An 18,873-nucleotide genomic window follows, 5' to 3' on the forward strand; every position below is an offset into this window, starting at 1 on the left:
ATGCGACAATGTAAAACTACTATTATTAGCACCTTCAATAGTTAATGTCACAATGCACTCACTCCTTCCCACTGGAATTTGCATAATACTTACTATACATAAATCTACTTTAGCTCTGGTTACAGAAATGACAAATGGTCCATTGTTCTTAATAGTTCTAGTGTTCATGAAAACATATGTTGCAGAATTATTGTCCGGTCGATACTCTTTACATTCCCATTTAGTTCCTTTAGCTTGAGGGTAACCATCTTCATCAGAGTAACAAACTTTATTAAGATGATAGTTAATCCTTCCAACTGTAGCTTCCTTTGAAGCAACCAAAAATGCAAACCAAGCATGACAAGAACCATTGTGTGAAAAGGGAAGAGGAATAAAAGGTGTTCCCCCTTTCTTTTGGTGAGCAGGTATCATCCCACATACCCAACCGTCAGTGGTATTTGTGGCATTATGCGTATGATGCAAAATCTGGATGAAGGTATTATTTAGGTAGTATTGTCAATGCTTCTGCTCATGGTAGGGAAGCATAAAATAATGATGCTCAACCGGTGCAGGAGTAGTGGCCATCAGCAATTGTCGAGCTGGAACCACTTTCTCTACAAACCAAGTTATTACGCTATAACCACCATAGCAACAACAAATCCTACAGCACAAATGATCTTCTTACTACAGATCTTAGCAACAGTTGATCTTTCAGCAGGCATGATCACTTTGTTGTTGAAAACAATTGTTGGAGCTCTTATCCCTGGGCAGCCGTTGATTTCTTCACCGAGGGTCAAGACGGGTGTCACTGCACAGGACTGATCCCCTCCCTTGCCACATCGGCACTCCGTTTCACCAACCCAGGGCGGTTGCTCAACCAGTCTTTTTCAGCACTGCAGATTCTTTACTCTGTCTCAACTGCTTTCTTGATACTCCAGGGATCGTGTGGTCACTCAGATTCATCAGGTTTGATAGCGTGGTCCTTCTCCGTTTCCAGAATCTCTCGATGATCAGTCAGCACGGCAGGTTCCACCAAGGTAGGCGACCCTCATTTGCAGTGAGGTCTATGAGCACAATTCTTTGTATTCGTCACTCAAACCGCTGTCCTTGTAGCTAGGAGCACCTGCTCCGGTCCTCGCCACCTCGGCTCTAAGCTGTTCAACCTCTCAAATATATTTACCATCACAAGGTAACCAGATCGGGGTTTGTGGGCCTCACCTGTGGATCTGTCTGGAAGAGCTTCTCAAACCTGTTGATGGATAGAGATCAAACTGTCAGTTAATTGTGCTAAATAGTCATTCATCAGAACACATGGTATATCATGTACGGGGCGTGGCTTTGGAACTCCCCAAATGTTCATCGGTTTCCCAAATACTACTTCATATGGTGTAAGCCCAGATCGTAAATGTGGCACTGATCTTATCGACAACAATGCCAAGGGTAGTGCATCTGCCATTTCAGAGACCTGGAAGCAAGTATTTCCGCCAACTTCAACTTCAATGTCGCATTATACCTCTCCACCAATCCTGCTGATTGCTAGTGAAAAACTGCATGGAATTTCTGTCTTATCCCTAATCCTTTCAGGACATGCTCAACAACTTGTCCAATAAAATAAGGTCCGTTGTCACTCCATAAAAGTTTAAAAACACCATATCTAGGGAAAAACTCCTTTAAAAACACCTTTGCTGTAATAAGAGCTGTATTATCCTTTGTAGAGTATGGCACATACCACCACTAGAACATATTTTAAGTTATTGCAACATTCAAGTTGGATGTAATCCATTTTGAAAACTTCAAAAGGTGCAGTTGGTGTAGCAAACCCTCCTGTAGGAGTTTGTGTCCCTTTTCCAGGATTATACTGCCAACAGATCAAACAGGATTGCACTATCCTCTTAGCTGTACCTGCAATCTGTGGATGTTCACAAACTTGTGTAAGTAATTTCGTTATCGCTAGAGCTCCAACATGTGCCGTCCCATGTGCCATTCGAACCATAGGCTGTAAATAGGCAGCAGGCAATTTCCCCTTATCCATCTCTTTATTGCGCCAAGAGCCCTCATCATCTAACATTCGTTCTTTAGACCATTGCTCAAGTTCTTCCACAGAGGCAGATCTCTGTATATTTAATACTTCTTCTCTAGCATCATGCTAACGCTCAGCTTGCGATTTCACTACGTACATGGATGTAGTACTTTATTGTATTGCAGTCTCACGAGCTACGCGATCTGCAAAGCTGTTGCCTTGTCCTATTTTATCAATAACTTTCTTGTGCGTGCTACACTTAACAACAGCAATTTTCTTTAGATATGTCAGTGCAGTCAAAAGAGTATAGGAGAACTTTGCGAATCAGCGGTTCGCGAATTCACACGAAATTGCAAAAAAATCAGCAAATTCGCGGATTAACCCGCAAAATCGCGGATTTCTTTTGTGATTTTGCACCATACTTAACTGGAGTACTTTCTACTGGCTAATTAGTAAGTGCTACCTTGTTGGGTTAATGTATAGTGCTTTTCCTGCACTACAGCTGAGTAGGGCCAGAAGAGTTGCCTCCAGTGACCATGTGTGTGTAACTTTGCCATCGCACCGAAGGGCGCCGGGGTTCCTCGAGTGAGCTGTCCATCATAGTGTGTAAGGGGCAGGAAGACGGTGCACACCGCTAGTTTGTGTGGGGGGGAAACGGGGGTGCTTATATGCAAGTTCACATGCCTCTTGTGTGTATAAAAGGACAGGCATCGTCAGAGCAGCAGATGAGGAGAAAGAAGCTTGTGGTCACAGGAACTGCACAGGGATAAAGCTCTATGAGTCAAGGATGCAAAGGCCTCCATCAAGCATCATAGCTATTTTTCGACTGTAGATATGGGGAGAACACACAACTGCCCAGCCTCGACAAAGCGCACATTTTTGAAGGGCTGATTAACTTTGCCATTGTGCTGAAGGGTGCCGGGGTCCCTCGAGTGAGCTGTCCATCATAGTGGCTCATGGAAAGCGGAGACCACTCGGTCACTCCCGAACGTATGGCTGGGTGCCCCGATCCCCCGGGAAACCGTTGCGGGTGGGGGTGTGTCCCGGCCGGTATGCCCATAGCGGCATGGTCGGAGCACGTCCCCGCCGCCTAAAAGGGTTGTCCTAAACACCCGCCCGGAAGTCCGTGGACCTATGGGTGGGATGGGGTCGCGGCCCCGCCTTCCCACTGCTGGATAAAAGGCGCCGGAATCTAGGGAAGCGTCCTCTTGTTCCTGCGCTCTGAAGGCTGCACCACTCGTCGCTCGTGAGCCCTCAAGGGAACAAGCTGCAGTTTTTTGAACGTGTAATCGTTGTTTTTTCTGTTTCAGTCGTCAAGGCGTAGCTGGAGTCCGAGTCGCTACTCGAAAACAGGCAGAGATAAAGCAGAACGCAGATATGCCTGGCAAGAAGAGTGGAAAGAGCTCCGAGATGGAACGAATGCTGCGCACATTGGTGAACCAAGTGTCGGCGATGGACAGAAAATTAGGTAAAGTAGACCAGCTGGGTCGCGGCTTAGCGGCCCTCCGGAAACAAGTGTAGGCCCAAGCAGGCCCCTCAGGGCGACCTAAGAGGATCGTGGGGCCTGCTTTGCCAAACATTACCCCAGGGGGGGATAAGGGGAAAAAGAGGAAGGGGAAAGCGGGTTCTAGCGAGGCCCCAATCCCGATGGAGGTCCCACTGGTCCCAGTAGCTCCAGCGTCCAGCCCGGTACCCACACCGGATGGGGGATTGCCAATCCCTGTGGTTATCACACCTCTGGATGACAACCAAATGCCTCCCGAACTAGCGCTTCAGTTGGCGGCGGTGTTACCCTGGTTGCAGAAGGGAGCGGGGGGATCCGTGGCTGTTGAAGACCCGGCCAAAGAAGCTAGGCTGATTATAGAGCAGCTAAGGCAGACAAGGGGTGCTGGGACAGCGAACGTGCCTTCTATTTCTCCACAGGTGGCGAAGGTGGTCATTGTCGAAAACCAGAATAAGTCGACAGACATGGCTGGAGGTGCGGCGGAAGCCGATAAGAGATCACTCCCAATGATGGGGGAGGGCGCGGTACCCTCAAGGCGGGAAAGCTTGGCGCAACATACTCCCATAGCAGCTAAGGAACTGGTGTGGGCTAATAAATACATAAACATCTTTTCATTGTTGACTGATCATCGAGAGTTAGAATATGCCAAGACTCAAAAGGATTTATGGCACCCCAGTGTATGGCGGGCAAAATTGGCAGAATTCAGGGTCGAAGAGTCTATGATGAACTGGATCAGGGCCTTTTCTATTTTTGTAGAGATTATCGCTGAACGAACACCGGGAATAGTTGAGTGACCTGGCTTGCTACCAGAGCAGGATCACGGGCTTCCATGAGAAGTATGGAGGAGAAGAATGGAAAGGGTATGACATGGCTTTTAGAAAAGCGAAAGAGTTTAATGAAACACTGACTTGGGATTGTTTGGATACTGTATCGTGGCATGCGCAGCTCTTGCCGGGATCTGCGGGTGGTTCAGGGTCGAGCGCAAACGGCTCCAGGGCCTTTCCCCAGAAACAGCCTCAGCCCTTTCGACCAAACTACGGGGGGAGTCTCAGCCTAGATCGGGCGGGAACGGAAATAAGCGAGGAGTGTGTTGGGTTTTCAATAAGGGAATGTGTAACAGGCCGCAAGGAACGTGTAGGTTCAGGCATGCGTGCTCTAGTTGTGGTAACACCTCACACCCCAAAACTAGCTGCCGATCCAGAGACAATGGGGGAAAAGGGGGTACCAAGCAGGATTGATACGGTGCCGCGGAAGTCCACACCATCACCCGTAGATATCCTGGCTTTGACCCCATGGCTGAACAAATACCCTGATCATGCGTCCGCTGGGATCTTGCGAGATGGCTTCTCATATGGCTTCAGGATCCCGGCGGGTGATTTTCGGGGGGCCCCCTCATGTAAGAACCAACTGTCAGTTCAGCACAACCCGACGGTTGCCGCCACAAAGATCGCCATGGAGGTTGGCTTTGGGTGGGTTGCAGGACCCTTTAGTGACCCACCAACGGCCGATTTTGTGTGTTCCCCATTAGGGATAGTACCTAAAAAGGACCCGGGGGAGTACAGGCTCATCCATAATTTGTCGGCAACAAGGGGGGCTAACGTCAATGAGGCGATCAATCCTGACATTTGCAGTTTGAGGTATGCATCTTTCGATGACGCAGTGGTAATGTTGAATCGCTTAGGCCTCGGTGCATTGTTAGCAAAATCGGATATTGAATCTGCATTTAAGTTGCTTCCGGTGCATCCCCAAGATTAGCAATTGCTGGGTTTCACGTTTCAGGGGAAATACTACATGGATATGTGCATGCCAATGGGTTGTTCAATTTCATGTGCCTATTTTGAAATGCTTAGCTCGTTTCTGGAGTGGGTGTTTTCGAAGGCCACAGGGCACCAACATGTGATGCATTATCTTGATGACTTCCTGTTTCTCGGCCCAGCGGGCTCTCAGGACTGTGCACGGGCATTGCAGGATTTCTGCGTGCTCATGCGGGGTTTCGGGGTACCGTTGGCGCCAGGTAAGACGGTGGGGCCGACTACCTCCCTGGAGTTTCTGGGCATCGAACTAGACTCCGTGGAGGGTTGCTTCCGCTTGCCGGCGGAGAAAATCGCCAAATTCAGGGCTTCCTTGTTGCAGTGTCTTCCGAACGAGAAAGTGACACTGCACCAATTACAGCAAACAGTGGGTCAGCTTAACTTTGCATTAAGGGTGATAACGATGGCTCGCGCTTTCTCACGGTCCATTGCCCAGGCCATCGTTGGCCTCAAGGAAAGGCACCATCGCACGAGACTGTCGGCAGAGGTTCGCCAGGACATGCTCATTTGGCTGGCATTCCTGGCGGACTTCAACGGCCGAGTAGTCTGGAGCAAAGCCCCGGCTTCGTCAGCGGAACTAGGCTTATGGACCGACTCGGTGGGCAGCGTGGGGTTTGGCGCGATCCTTGGAAATCGTTGGTCGGCCCAAAGATGGCCAGCATGGTGGGAAACAAGCGGTTTGACGAGTAATATTGGCTTTCTAGAGCTCTTCCCCATCTGGGTGGCTCTGTCGGCATGGCCGGAGGAGTTCAGAGACCGCTCGGTGGTATTTTGGTCCAATAACATGACTATGGTTGAGTGCATTAATCAGCAGGCAGCACGCTGCAAATGGATATTGGGATTGTTGAAGGAAATTGTGTTGAAATGCTTGAGATTAAATGTACAATTCTGGGCAAAACATGTGCCGGGTTACTGAATAATGCAGCTGATGCGCTCTCTCGTTTCAAAATGCAGGCTTTCAGGGATTGTTTACCCTCAGCGGAGCTAGTGGCAGCGCCATTTCCCGAAGCATTATGGCAAATCGGCGCCCCGGACTACAAAACCTTGTGGCAGCCAGTTTAGCGCCCAGGACAAGGAAAGTTTATGAAGGGGGGGTTCCGCTCATACTGCGCCTTTTTGGGCCCGGCATGGGAGCATAGATGGGGTCAGGAGGGGTCCTTTACCCAATTTTTAGTGGCACTTCATGAGGAGGGCCGGTTGGCGGCAACCGCCAGGCGGTATAAGGCCGCCATATCGTTTATGGCTCAGCACCAGGGGATCAGGGACCCGACGGACTCCTTTATAGTCAAGAAGGCGCTGCGCAGATGGCGGCGCGTAGAAGGGTGCAAAAAGGATAACAGGCACCCAATAGGATTTGACAAGTTGACTTCCTTTTTGGCTAAACTGGAGTAGACATGCTCCTTACCTAGCGTGGTTGTACTATTCCGGGCAGCGTTCGCGTTGGCTTTCTATGGGGCCCTGAGGGTGAGCGAACTAGTGGCTGCCAACAAAAAAGATACGGAGGGGGGTCTCCGCAGGGATCAGACGCAAGTGAAGGGGGATTCTCTGCTGATCACGATAGCCAGGTCAAAGACGGATCAGGAGGTCCAGGGGAATAGCATTGTGTTGCAGTGCGCTCCAAGTAGTCCCTGTTGGCCAGTGATGTATGTTGAGGCCTACCTCAAACAGAGGTTGACAACGTGGGGGGGGCCTTGCTGCGACATGCGGACTGCACCCCGTTAACAAAGTTTCAGTTTCAGAAGGTGCTGGCAATCAGGATTGCAGCTGCGGGCTTGAACCCGAGTGATTTTGGGACCCATTCATTCAGGATAGGGGCCGCAACAGAAGCAGCGGCTGGGGGTCTGCAGGCAGATATTGTTAAACAATTAGGCCGCTGGTCCTCGAATTGTCTCAAACGGTACATGCGGCTGCACATGTTGTAAGTTACTGAAGAAGTGCACTCATGCTTGTTGTCTTTTGTTTGGATTACAGTTTCACGAGCCTGTGACGCAGGGCAGAAATTGGGACCGGCCCAGTGTCAGCTAACCACCACTTCGGGAACAAGGAATGGAAGAAGAGTGGTCTGGGTCGTAGGCCACTCATATGTGAGGCGTGCCAGAGACATATTCAAGGCAGGTGATGCGATCCACACATCTGAGGAATATGGTTTCAGGGTGTCCTTCCATGGGAAGGGCAGCCTGTGTATTGATCAACTACAAAGTTTTGTGGAAGAATTATTAGGGCGGCACAGGTCACCACCATCTGTAGTCATAGTGCACATTGTGGGCAATGACTTGGTAAGGTTGGGCAGATGAGCTTTAATTGAGCACATACTTTCTGCAGTTAGTTGGTTAGCAAAGACGCTGCCGGGATGTACAATAGCTTGGTCTCACATGATTCTGAGGAGGGTATGGCAGGGTGGTTTGTTCACAACAGCGTTGAACCAGTCGGTAAAGAGGGTCAACAATAAAATGGAGAAATTGTTTCGCTCTGCTCATCTTCAAAGCATATCTCATGGGTGCATCTGGGGCGATCACTGTTATTCTGATGATGGGGTACACCTGTCCAGGGTGGGGAATGACTTATTGATAGGAGACATGATAGTTTGGCTTGTGGGGTTGAGGAGAAATGACCTATAGGAGGTGTGGGGGGACCAGATAGTCGGTCAACTATCTGGCCTGTGACGGTAAGGTCATGATCGGTGAGCAGTGATTTCAAGGTCCCATGGGGGGGCGCCACCCATTATGGATGGGAGCGCCCGGGGGAGGCAGCCATTGGCCCCTCCCATGGGGCGGCACCCATCACGGATGGGTTGCCCAGGGGGAGACGGCATAGGCCCCTCCCAGGGGGAGACGTCCCAGATTTTCCTGGGGGCCGGATATCCGCTCCGGCGGAAGAGAGTGCGCGGAAAGGGGGGGAGTCCACGCTGTCCTTCTTACAGATATCCCGCATGGGAACTCAGACAACCTTAAGATAGCGTAGAGTGAAAGGGGGCCCCCACGACAAGGGAAGTTACAGTTGGCTACAAGGGTAAAGTCCTCTGCGCATGCGCCACTCACACGTGATAGGGACCTGACACCGGTTAAGACCTTGCCGTTGGCCCCTAACGTTAGGATGCACAAATTCGTATGCAATGCATTATGTCATGATGTTAGACTCGGTTAGGAAATCTTTGTATTAGAGATTTGTTAAGGTTAGCCTGAATACCTGTCTTCATCAAATGTAATGGAAGTTGAATTTGTACATGATACATTAAACGTTTTTAATTTAAGGTTTTAAATTTTGTTTCATATTTTAATAAATACGGCCGGGGGGGTCATGAGGCCCCCCTGCCTTCCAAAAAGTTCAAACTGTGTCTGTCTCCTCCCATTGGGATTGGTGGTGGAAGGGGTGGCGGGCATCCCGGCCCATATGGAAAGGGTAGACCACTCCCGAACAAATGGCCGGGTGCCCCGATCCCCCGGGAAACCGATGCGGGCGGGGGGCGTGTCCCGGCCAGTATGCCCATAGCGGCGTGGTCGGAGCACGCCCCGCTGCCTATAAGGGTTGTCCTAAACACCCGCCGGGAAGTCCGTGGACCTATGAGCGGGATGGGGTCGCAGCCCCGCCTTTCCACTGCTGGATAAAAGGTGCAGGAATCTAGGGAAGCGTCCTCTTGTTCCAGCGCTCTGAAGACTGCACCACTCCTCGCTTGTGAGCCCTCAAGTAAACAAAGTTCTAGGTTGCAATTTGATTGTAATAAAACATGTTTTGTGGGAATCGTGGCCTTCATCGTAAGTCGATGCCAAGAGTATGCATGTAACTGAATACTTGCTTATAAGCCTTTTTTCCTTTGTAGAAATGTCAAGGAATGTATGCATTAAAGAACGTTCTGTTCTATATGACCTTTTTTCCTTTGTAGCAATGTTAAAGTCATTGGATATATCGAGCTGTACTTTAAGAGTAAGCATAGGTTTTTCTCCCTAGTAGGTAACTAACTGTCGTATTTAATTAGTCTTCGGTCGGGCGGTAAGGTCATGATCGGTGAGCAGTGATTTCAAGGTCCCTAGGGGGGGCGCCACCCATTATGGATGGGAGCACCCGGGGGGAGGCGGCCATTGGCCGCTCCCATGGGGGGCGGCACCCATTACGGATGGGTCGCCCAGGGGGAGACGGCTATAGGCCCTTCCCAGGGGGAGACGGCTATATGCCCCTCCCCAGAATTTCCCGGGGGCCGGATATCCGCTCAGGCGGAAGAGAGTGCGAGGAAAGAGGGGGAGTCCACGCTGTCCTTCTTACGGATACCCCGCACCGGAACTCAGATGACCTTAAGATGGCGTCGAGTAAAAGGGGTCCCCCACGACAAGGGAAGTTACGGTTGGCTACGAGGGTAAAGTCCTCTGCGCATGCAAAACTCACACGTGAGGGAGGGAATTTGGTGATAGGGACCTGACACCGGTTAAGACCTTGCCGTTGGCCCCTAACGTTAAGATGTACAAATTCGTATGCAATGCATTATGTCATGATGTTAGAAAATCTTTGTATTAGAGATTTGTTAAGGTTAGCCTGAATACCTGTCTTCATCAAATGTAATGGAAGTTGAATTTGTACATGATACATTAAACGTTTTTAATTTAAAGTTTTAAATTTTGTTTCATATTTTAATAAATACGGCCGGGGGGGTCATGAGGCCCCCCTGCCTTCCAAAAAGTTCAAACTGTGTCTGTCTCCTCCCATTAGGATTGGTGGTGGAAGAGTGGCGGGCATCCTGGCCCATAAGGGTGGGAAGACGGTACACACCGCTAGTGTGTGGGAGGGCAAACAGGGTGGGGGGCTTCTATGCAAGTTCACATGCCTCTTGTGTGTATAAAAGGACAGGCACCGATCAGAGCAGCAGATGAGGAGAAAGAAACTTGTGGTCACAGGAACTGCCCAGCCTCGACAAAATGCAAATTTTTGGGGGGCTGATTAACTTCACCATCACCCCGAAGGGTGCCGGGGTGCCTCGAGTGAGCTGTCCATCATAGTGGCTAAAGGGCGGGAAGACGGTGCACATCGCTAGTGTGTGTGGGGAGGGGCAAACGGGGGGGCTTCTATTTGAGTTCACATACCTCTTCTGTGTATAAAAGGACAGGCACCGATCAGAGCAGCAGATGAGGAGAAAGAAGCTTGTGGTCACAGGAATTGCATGGGGATAGAGCTCGGGAAAGTCAAGGATGCAAAGGCCTCCATCAAGCATCATAGCTAATTTTCGACGGTAGATATGGGGAGAACACACACCTTCCCAGCCTCGACAAAACGCACATTTTTTGGGGGCTGATTAAGGAGTTACTGAATTTGACCTTCAACTCAGGCACCTGCTTTATCTATATCTGTAAGTGCTTCCTGCAGGAGCCTTGTTGTCTACTTGTAACTATTCTCTGACCCTGCTTCGAGGGTCAGAGAATAGTTGCAAGTAGGCAAGGAGGCGCCGCTCAGGAATCACTTACAGAGTTACAGCAGGTGCCCAAGTCGAAGTTAATTTCTTTGTAACCATTTTGTAAAAGGTAACAAAGAATTTAGCTTCAACTTGAGCACCTGCTGTAACCCTGTTCTGTAACGCTCGCGGATTCGCGGATTTTGCCCCGATTTTGTGCAATTTGCGGATAGCAAAATCACGGAAAATCCGCAAATTCCCAGAGCGGGACGAATTTTCCACGCATACTTAGTTATGCACTAGTTCTCCGTATATTATCTGCATCCCGTGGGTTGTAAGAAAGCCTCTTTCCTTCCAAAGTAGGCCAAAATCATGGGCCACTCCAAAAGCATAGCGGCTGTCTGTATAGATGTTCACACACAAGTCAGTCCTAAGTTCACACAATCGTGTTAAAGCTATTAACTCAGCTCCTTCAGGCAACTTTTGTGGTAAACGAGCTGTCTCTACTACTGTCTCAAGTGTCGGAATTGCATATGCAGCTGAAGTCGTGCCATCCAGTAACTTCAAACAGGACCCATCAACCCACAATTCCCCATCTCCATCTGAAAGGGGCGTATCTTGCAAATCGACGCAACCCTTTGTCTGTTCCTCAGTAAGGAAGATACAATCATGAGGCTCCTGTGACTGAGTCTGAGTCACTGGATATGGCAACAAAGTAGTTGGGTTCAGTGTTGCACATCTCTTCAGTGTAATGTGAGGGGCTAACAATGTCAACTCGTATCCTGTCAAGTGAGCACTAGTTAAGTGCTGCGTCCTAGTCTGATTCAAAGGGGCATCGACCGCATGAGGTACTAGCACCAACAATTTAAGTGACAAAACTATCCCTTCGCTCTGACGTATGTACACAGCTGTTTCTCCAACTGAACAGAAGCACTCAGGCAATGCATGAGCAACAGGATTAAGAACCGCTGAAAAATATGCACAGGGACGCTGCTTATCACCGTGTGTCTGTACTAAAACTGACAATGCACACCCATCTTTCTCGTGTACAAGACTTCGTGTAATCTGGAATGCCTAACACTGGTGCAGAACAAAGAGCTTGTTGTAACCGACGAAAAGCATCCTGGTATTCATCTGTCCATGGAAGGGGCATTGGAGTGTCCTTAGTCAAAAGTGCTAGCAGAGGTTTAACAATGTGCAAAAAACCTAATATCCATTGCCTACAAAACGAGGTCAAACTAATTATTGCAAGGACATCTTTCTGAGTAGAAGGTACTGGTGTGTCTAAAATTGCTTGTACAAGATCTGGTGTAAGTGCACGGCCCACCGTAGACAGCAGGTTTGACCCTGCTCACAGGCAGGTTGTTCCCCACGCCACCACACAGCCGCCAGATGCCTCGTTGCTCCTGCCACCGCCGTCTCCCGTTCCCTCGTTACCGCTGCGGCATTCCTGCGGTCCGCCCCCTGACACCCATTGGCCACCCCACTCCTGTTTGCCAGCTGCTCCTCCCTCCCTTTCTACCTCTTAAGGGGGCTGCGCAGTGGCTTAGGAGCGACCTTTGACCCTGCTCGCAGACAGGTTGCTCCCCACGCCACCACACAGCCGCCAGCTGCCTCGTTCCTCCTACTGCTGCCATCTCCCGCTCCCTCTTTCCCGCCGCTGCGTCCCTGCGGCCCCGCCCCCCTGATACCCATTGGCCACCCCTCTCTCGCCTCCCAGCTGCTCCTCCCTCCCTACCCACCCCTTATGGAGGCTGTGCAGCGGCCACGTGCGAGTGCACTGCTGGCATGCCAAAGGCAAGCCCGTCTGCTCCCGTCCACGCCTGGACCGCACCCAGTGCGAGAACCAATGGACCCCGCAAATGCCACAACACCAGACTCCGCTACGATGCCAGCACCCTCCATGCATTCAACGCCGGCCGAAACCACACCTGCTTCCAAGCCACACCGAAACTGACTCATGGACCTTTCACCTGCCACACCTGCAGCTTCAGCTGCGACAGAATCACCTAACCTCCAAGGACTGGACCCAAACACCTCCGCTGCATACTCATAAAAACCCGCTCCGCACGCAAATACGACATCGAGCTTTGGGATCTGATCGACACCTCCGCCGCGGATGTGGCCTTCCAGACTGAGACCTGGTGGAATGACTCCTTGGTGCCCGACATCGCCATAGCCATCCCAGACGGCTACAAGATCACCCACAGGGATCACGCCAATAGAATCGGAGGAGGAATAGCCATCGTCTACAAGTCCATCCTCAAGGTCGCCACCCACGCAAACGACACCCTTAACACAGCCGAACACCTGCACTTCCGGATCCACACCGACCCCACCACCACCTTCAGAGGAACACTAATCTACAGACCACCCAGACCCCGAGCACAATTCAGCGACTCCATCGCCGACCTCGCCAGCCCCCATGCACTCGCCCGAACAGACTACATCCTCCTCGGGGACCTGAATTTCCACCTCTAGAACAGCAACAACACCAACTCTGCCACCCTGATAGACAACCTCGCCAACCTCGGCCTCAGACAACTCATCACTGCACCCACCCACGCGCCTCGCCATACACTGGACCCCATCTTCTCCACAGTCACCCACATCGCCTTCTACCACACCACCGAATTCCACTGGACCGACTGTAGCTGCATCCATTTCACCTTCAACACACCAACCACGCAGCACCGCACCCAAAAGCTGCCTTGCCACTGCTGAAGCAAAGTCACCGAAGACCAGCTGATCACCACCCTTGCCCAGAACCCACCCACCGACCCCACCAACACAGATTCCGCAGCCCGCAACCTCAGACAGTGGATCAAGGACTGCGCCAACACACTCGCCCCACTCAAGAAACCCTCCAACAACCATGCCAGCAAGAGAGCCATCTCGTTCTCCGACGAGCTGCAGACCTTCAAACGCGCCTGCCAAAAACTGGAGAAGATATGGCTCTACGAACGCACTCCGGACAACCACGTAGCCCACAACGATGCCACCCGCAGACATCACCACCTCATCAGATTAGCCAAGAGATCCTCCTACAAAGACCGCATGGATAAAAATGCACACAACAGCAAAGAGCTCTTCAGCATCGTAAAGGAACTCTCCAACCCCAGCGCCAACGCCAACGACATACCACCCTCACAAGAACTGTGCAACTCACAGGCCATCTTCTTCCACCACAAGATCACTGACAGCTTCAAAAGCATGACCACCCCAACTACGCCAGACCCTACCTCCCCTGTGAACACCACCAGCGCCAAACGCCTGACCTCCTGGTCCAACGTCAACGATGACGAGACAACCAAGGTCATGAACTCCATCCTCTCTTTAATTTCTTTATTTTCTATTTCTGATGCTTTCGCATGAATACTCTTACGCTGTTCCTTTTTCATCAAGGCTTGCTCACGCTTCATTCTCTCACACACTTCTTTCTTCCACATTAGTACACAGTCAAACATGTCTTGCCTAGCCTTTCTTTTAAACATTTGTTGTTCCACATACTGAATCTTTCGCAAATCGAATGACCCATGCATAGCTCAATGCAACTCTAGATCCTTACGAGTATATTTATTCCATAACGTGCTGTACATTATAGAAGAAATACCATACTTAATATACTTGTCCCTATTAGGCCTCCCTCCTGGGGGAGCCCGTTGTGCTTAATCAAGTGTCAAACTTGTACCACTACAAAAGCAACACATCCTACTAAGTGTGTTAGAAACAGGCATGCCAAAAATAGTGCAGAATATGCAGTATTATACGCAAAGTAGCACTTCAGGTACTCCTGTGCGATGTGCTGTTCAAATCAATTCAAACAGAGAAAAGTCTCCTCATTACCTGCCTTTACGAATTGCAATTCATATATCAATCACTTAAAAATCCAAATTGGCAAATATAATATAATTCCACAAACCCACAGCAAGCATCGCAAAATGACCTTACCAATCCCAGGGATCAAACCAACATCAAGTGTTGCATCAAAACAACGCTTACCAATCATTTGGTGTCCAGATTCCAACTGCCAAGTTCTTAAATCGACCAAATGGTCACCGCATGATGAATCAACAGAAGAGATCTCAGTCGAGGACCGGCACCACCTGGATGGTCAGATCAGAAAGAGAGGAAAAACGCTGTGGTTTGCCAAGACGCGCGTCTCCTCGGGCATCGGTCGTCCATAGCGAGATTCCAATTCTTCATTTTGACAATTCCTTCGGGCAACGGGGTTTGGTAGAGAGGAAAAAAAAAAAGCATGGACAGTCAAACAACAAATGAAGAGAAACAAATCTTTGGATTTGAAGATATTGATAAATCTTTAAAGGGACGTAAAGGAAGTGCACTACTGCATGCCAGAAGTTGTTTACTAAATGGATGGTTAGGTTACTGCAAAGTAGCACTACTACTTACTGCAACTTACTAGTAACTACGGAGAAACAAGTTGAGAGTACAGAGCTGAAGTCATTACGCAATTTCACTTGCCTCTCTCCCCTCAGAGAGAATAAACACTTAGAACATTAAATTACTGTTAAACATAGCAAAAACATAGCAAATGTAGAAGCAGAGAGCAAAGAAATGCAGAGTCACATTCCTCTTAATTGCGGTACTCCTCCGTTCCATCTGACGCTCCGTCGATCAATGTTGGTGGCCAGAAGACACCCTGTCCACTGCCTGCCTGGTGGATGCTGAATTGCGGGTCGCTAATGTGAAGCCTGACTTCATACTTTTTTCCATTGCACAGGGTGAACCCCGCCCTGTAAATGTTGATGCAAAAACAGGAAGTGATATTAAAACACCACTGAGAAAAAAATATAAGGTACGTACGCTGTGTAGTGCAAAAAGTCACACTTTCAGTTTCAGAATCAACAGTACAATAGTTTCGAAAGGGCATACTCTGGGTCTCCTTTTGAAGGATAAATAAGTATGGGCGAATTTTGATGATCTTTCCCCTCAAGCTAGGTCTAGTGTAAACTACGATTTTAGAACAAAATTAGACCTTCCCAGCAGTGCTCCCAGACCCTTAAACACAGACGCTAAAATGTAGAATACCCCCAATCAGACCACAAAACATGTGATACTGCTACCTGTCGGAGGCCTAGTGGAAAATGGTGACAAAACGTACTTTGAAAGTAAAGTAGGCCCAAATCCCCCTTTCCCACAATGGATTTTCTTCAAACCACTAGCAACCAAAATTAGACATTTCTCGACAAGTGCTCCAAGAGTAGACCCCAGAAACCAGTTGGCAAAATTTCGAATACCCCCAAACACATGCCATACTGCTAACCCTAACGAGCCCTAAGTTAAAAATAGTGTAAAATGCTTTCTTCAACTAGGCCCTAACTCCCCTTTGCCACCATTTGAATTTGAATTTGCGGGTTTATATCGCGCTAGGATCATCTCCCGGAGGAGTATCTCCGCGCCTTTGAGGACCTTTACAGCTTGTAGCAATAGGTAGGCAGATGGATTTTCTTCAAACCTTTTGCAATCAAAAGTATCCATACCCAGCATTGCTCAAAGACCCCCAAACCCACCCACAAACACCAGGAACCCCCCCAAACAGCGCACGAAAACGCTAAAGTGAGCAAAATGCCAGAAAATGGAAAAACATTTAAACTCCGATTTTCTCCAAACCACTTTTATCCAGTATTAGACCTTCACAGCAATGCCCCCAGACCCGTCAACCCAGGCGGAAAAAAGTTTAACACCCCCAAACAGGCAAAAAGCAAATCCGCAAAAAGTGACACTTAGCAAATTTCGGGCCTACCTAGAATTCAGTCCAAATGCGCTGTGCAGCTAGGCCCTAACTCCCCTTTTTCACCATGGATTTCCTGAAAAACAAATGCAATCAACATTAGACTGTGCCAGCAGTGCTCACAGACCCCAAAACATACCCACAAAAACCTAGAAGCCCCCCAAACAGCCCCCCAAAGACAGGCAAGTGAGCAAAAATGCAAAAACTTTTTCACCATGGATTGGTCCAAAACACTTGATTCCGATATTAGACCTTCCGAGCTATGCCCTCAGACCCCTGCAGCCACCCGCAAAAAAGCAGAACACCCTAAACAGGCAAATAGCAAAAATGCAAAAACTCATACTTATTTTCATCCAACCAGTCAACATCGGTCCAACCGCGCTCTACAGCTAGGCCCTAACTCCTCTTTCCCACCATGGATTTTCTTCAAATCACTTCCAATAAAAATTATGCTATCCCAGCAGTCCTCCCAGACCCCCACACCCTCCCCCACAAATCTAGAATACCCCCAAACAGCCCCCCAAAAACATGCAATACTGGTATAATCAAAACATGGCAAATTGCGCTGTTCACAAAACATTGCTGTTTTCAGCACTTCCACTACTTTGATCCTCTTGAAACTCACCTGGACAGTCACTTGTTCCAGCGATTCACAAGAATCTCAGCAAGGCAAACCAAAATTTAACCACTGCGCTCTCTAAAGAAGAAGAAGAAGGTCTACGACTAGTTTTCACTTAGTTTTCACCCAAACACACGCGCCAGCAAAACAACCAAAAATAGCAAAATTCTGCCAATTCTGGACCAAAGAACACCAAACCCCCCTAAAACATGGGCAACATCATTCTTAACGGGCCTACATCGGGCCCGAGCCCTAGAATCAGCGTGAACCATACCAACCTCAACCCAAAAACCCTAGTAAATCGCACTGAACTCTAAATCGTAGATATGCTTTGACTGTCTTTGTCAAAGAGCCTAGGTATGCTACATCAGGAGGATGCTTCACTCAGTGGTGCCTGCCTTGACCGTCTGCATGGCCCTGCCGCAAGAATGTGTCAAAAATCCGTCCCGCTCAAGAATTTGTGATTTTTCGGTACTTTCGCGAGATTTGCGAAATACCGAAATACCGAAAAACAGCAAATTTTGCAAATAACGGATGTTTGGCCCAAGCTTGAGGCAGTGCTATGCAGAGGGTCAAGGCAGGCACCACTGAATGAAGCAACCTTATGTAGCATACCTAGGCTCTTTGTCAGCCAGACAAAGCATATCTAATTGTATGCATTAAGCCACATAGCCCCAATTTTACATGAGCTGCTGCCTGGAGTGGACTCTGCCTGGCATAACAACAACAGTACACTGCCTCGCCCTCGACCAATACATACCACGAATAGACAAACATATAGTCCTGCAGTAGTAGTTGTTGTAGACTGGTTTACCTGTTTGCCACTCACGAATTGGCCATAGTTCTTCCGTAAACCGACGCTGATGATCCATCCATCCCAGTGAGTGACTGTAAAGAAAAAAGATATATTATTTAATCAATCATCATGGTATATTGGCAAGTGAGTCCGCTCCAAGGACATTTTGCATATTTTGTGAAATGCAATATAGTGGCCCCTGAATTTGAAGTACAATTTTAATTAAAAAAGGTTAAAAAAACGAGTTGTTGACATGAGTTACAATTACTGTGTGAAAGATTAAATAATAACTAAGACAAGACATATGAATCATCATTTCATGCACAAAAAACAAACAGCAATTGTTTTCATCAGAACCAGACAGCCATTGCTGTCCAGTGCATGCTATCTTCCTTAATTATTCATAACCTGTTCTACTTTTTGTCCGCATCTTCTTCGGAAAGGGAGGGCCCACAGGGCAGCCTCTCCTGTCAATATCAGAAGTAACTCCATCAGCAATCAGCAAGCATGTAGTCAGTCAGTAATTTCTGTCCCACTTGAGGGGACTTGTCGTAATCCATCCATCAGCCTTGGGGGAAATGGATAGGGGGAGTCTGGTGGAGGAGTATAAAGGAGCATGATTGAGTTGTGAACTTGTGAACCTCAGGAATGCAGACTGCGGCACCTTCAAATCAATAAGGAATATAAGATGAAGACAGTGCTGCTGATGGACATGTTGTGATTAGGTGATTAGAGTTTTGTTGTGGTAAAAGTTGCAAAACAAAGAAAGACACACAGGAATAAAAGTGAATAAGGACGAAAAAAAGGAAGTCATTTTCAGCGCTCGGTGTCAGGGAAGTAGAGCTCGTCCTCAAACTCCATGAATTGAGACGGGAGTAGGTCAGGTAACAAAGAAGAACTTCCGTCACCTAAGTCGGTGTCCTCTTCTTCCTGCATGCATTCAAGTATTTTGTAATCTGGTGTTATGAAGAGCTGATTCATCTTGATCAGTGTTAACCTCTCCACATTTTTGGGC

Source organism: Lissotriton vulgaris, chromosome 2_1, assembly GCF_964263255.1.
Source record: "Lissotriton vulgaris chromosome 2_1, aLisVul1.2, whole genome shotgun sequence".
In the NCBI taxonomy this organism is placed as follows: domain Eukaryota; kingdom Metazoa; phylum Chordata; class Amphibia; order Caudata; family Salamandridae; genus Lissotriton; species Lissotriton vulgaris.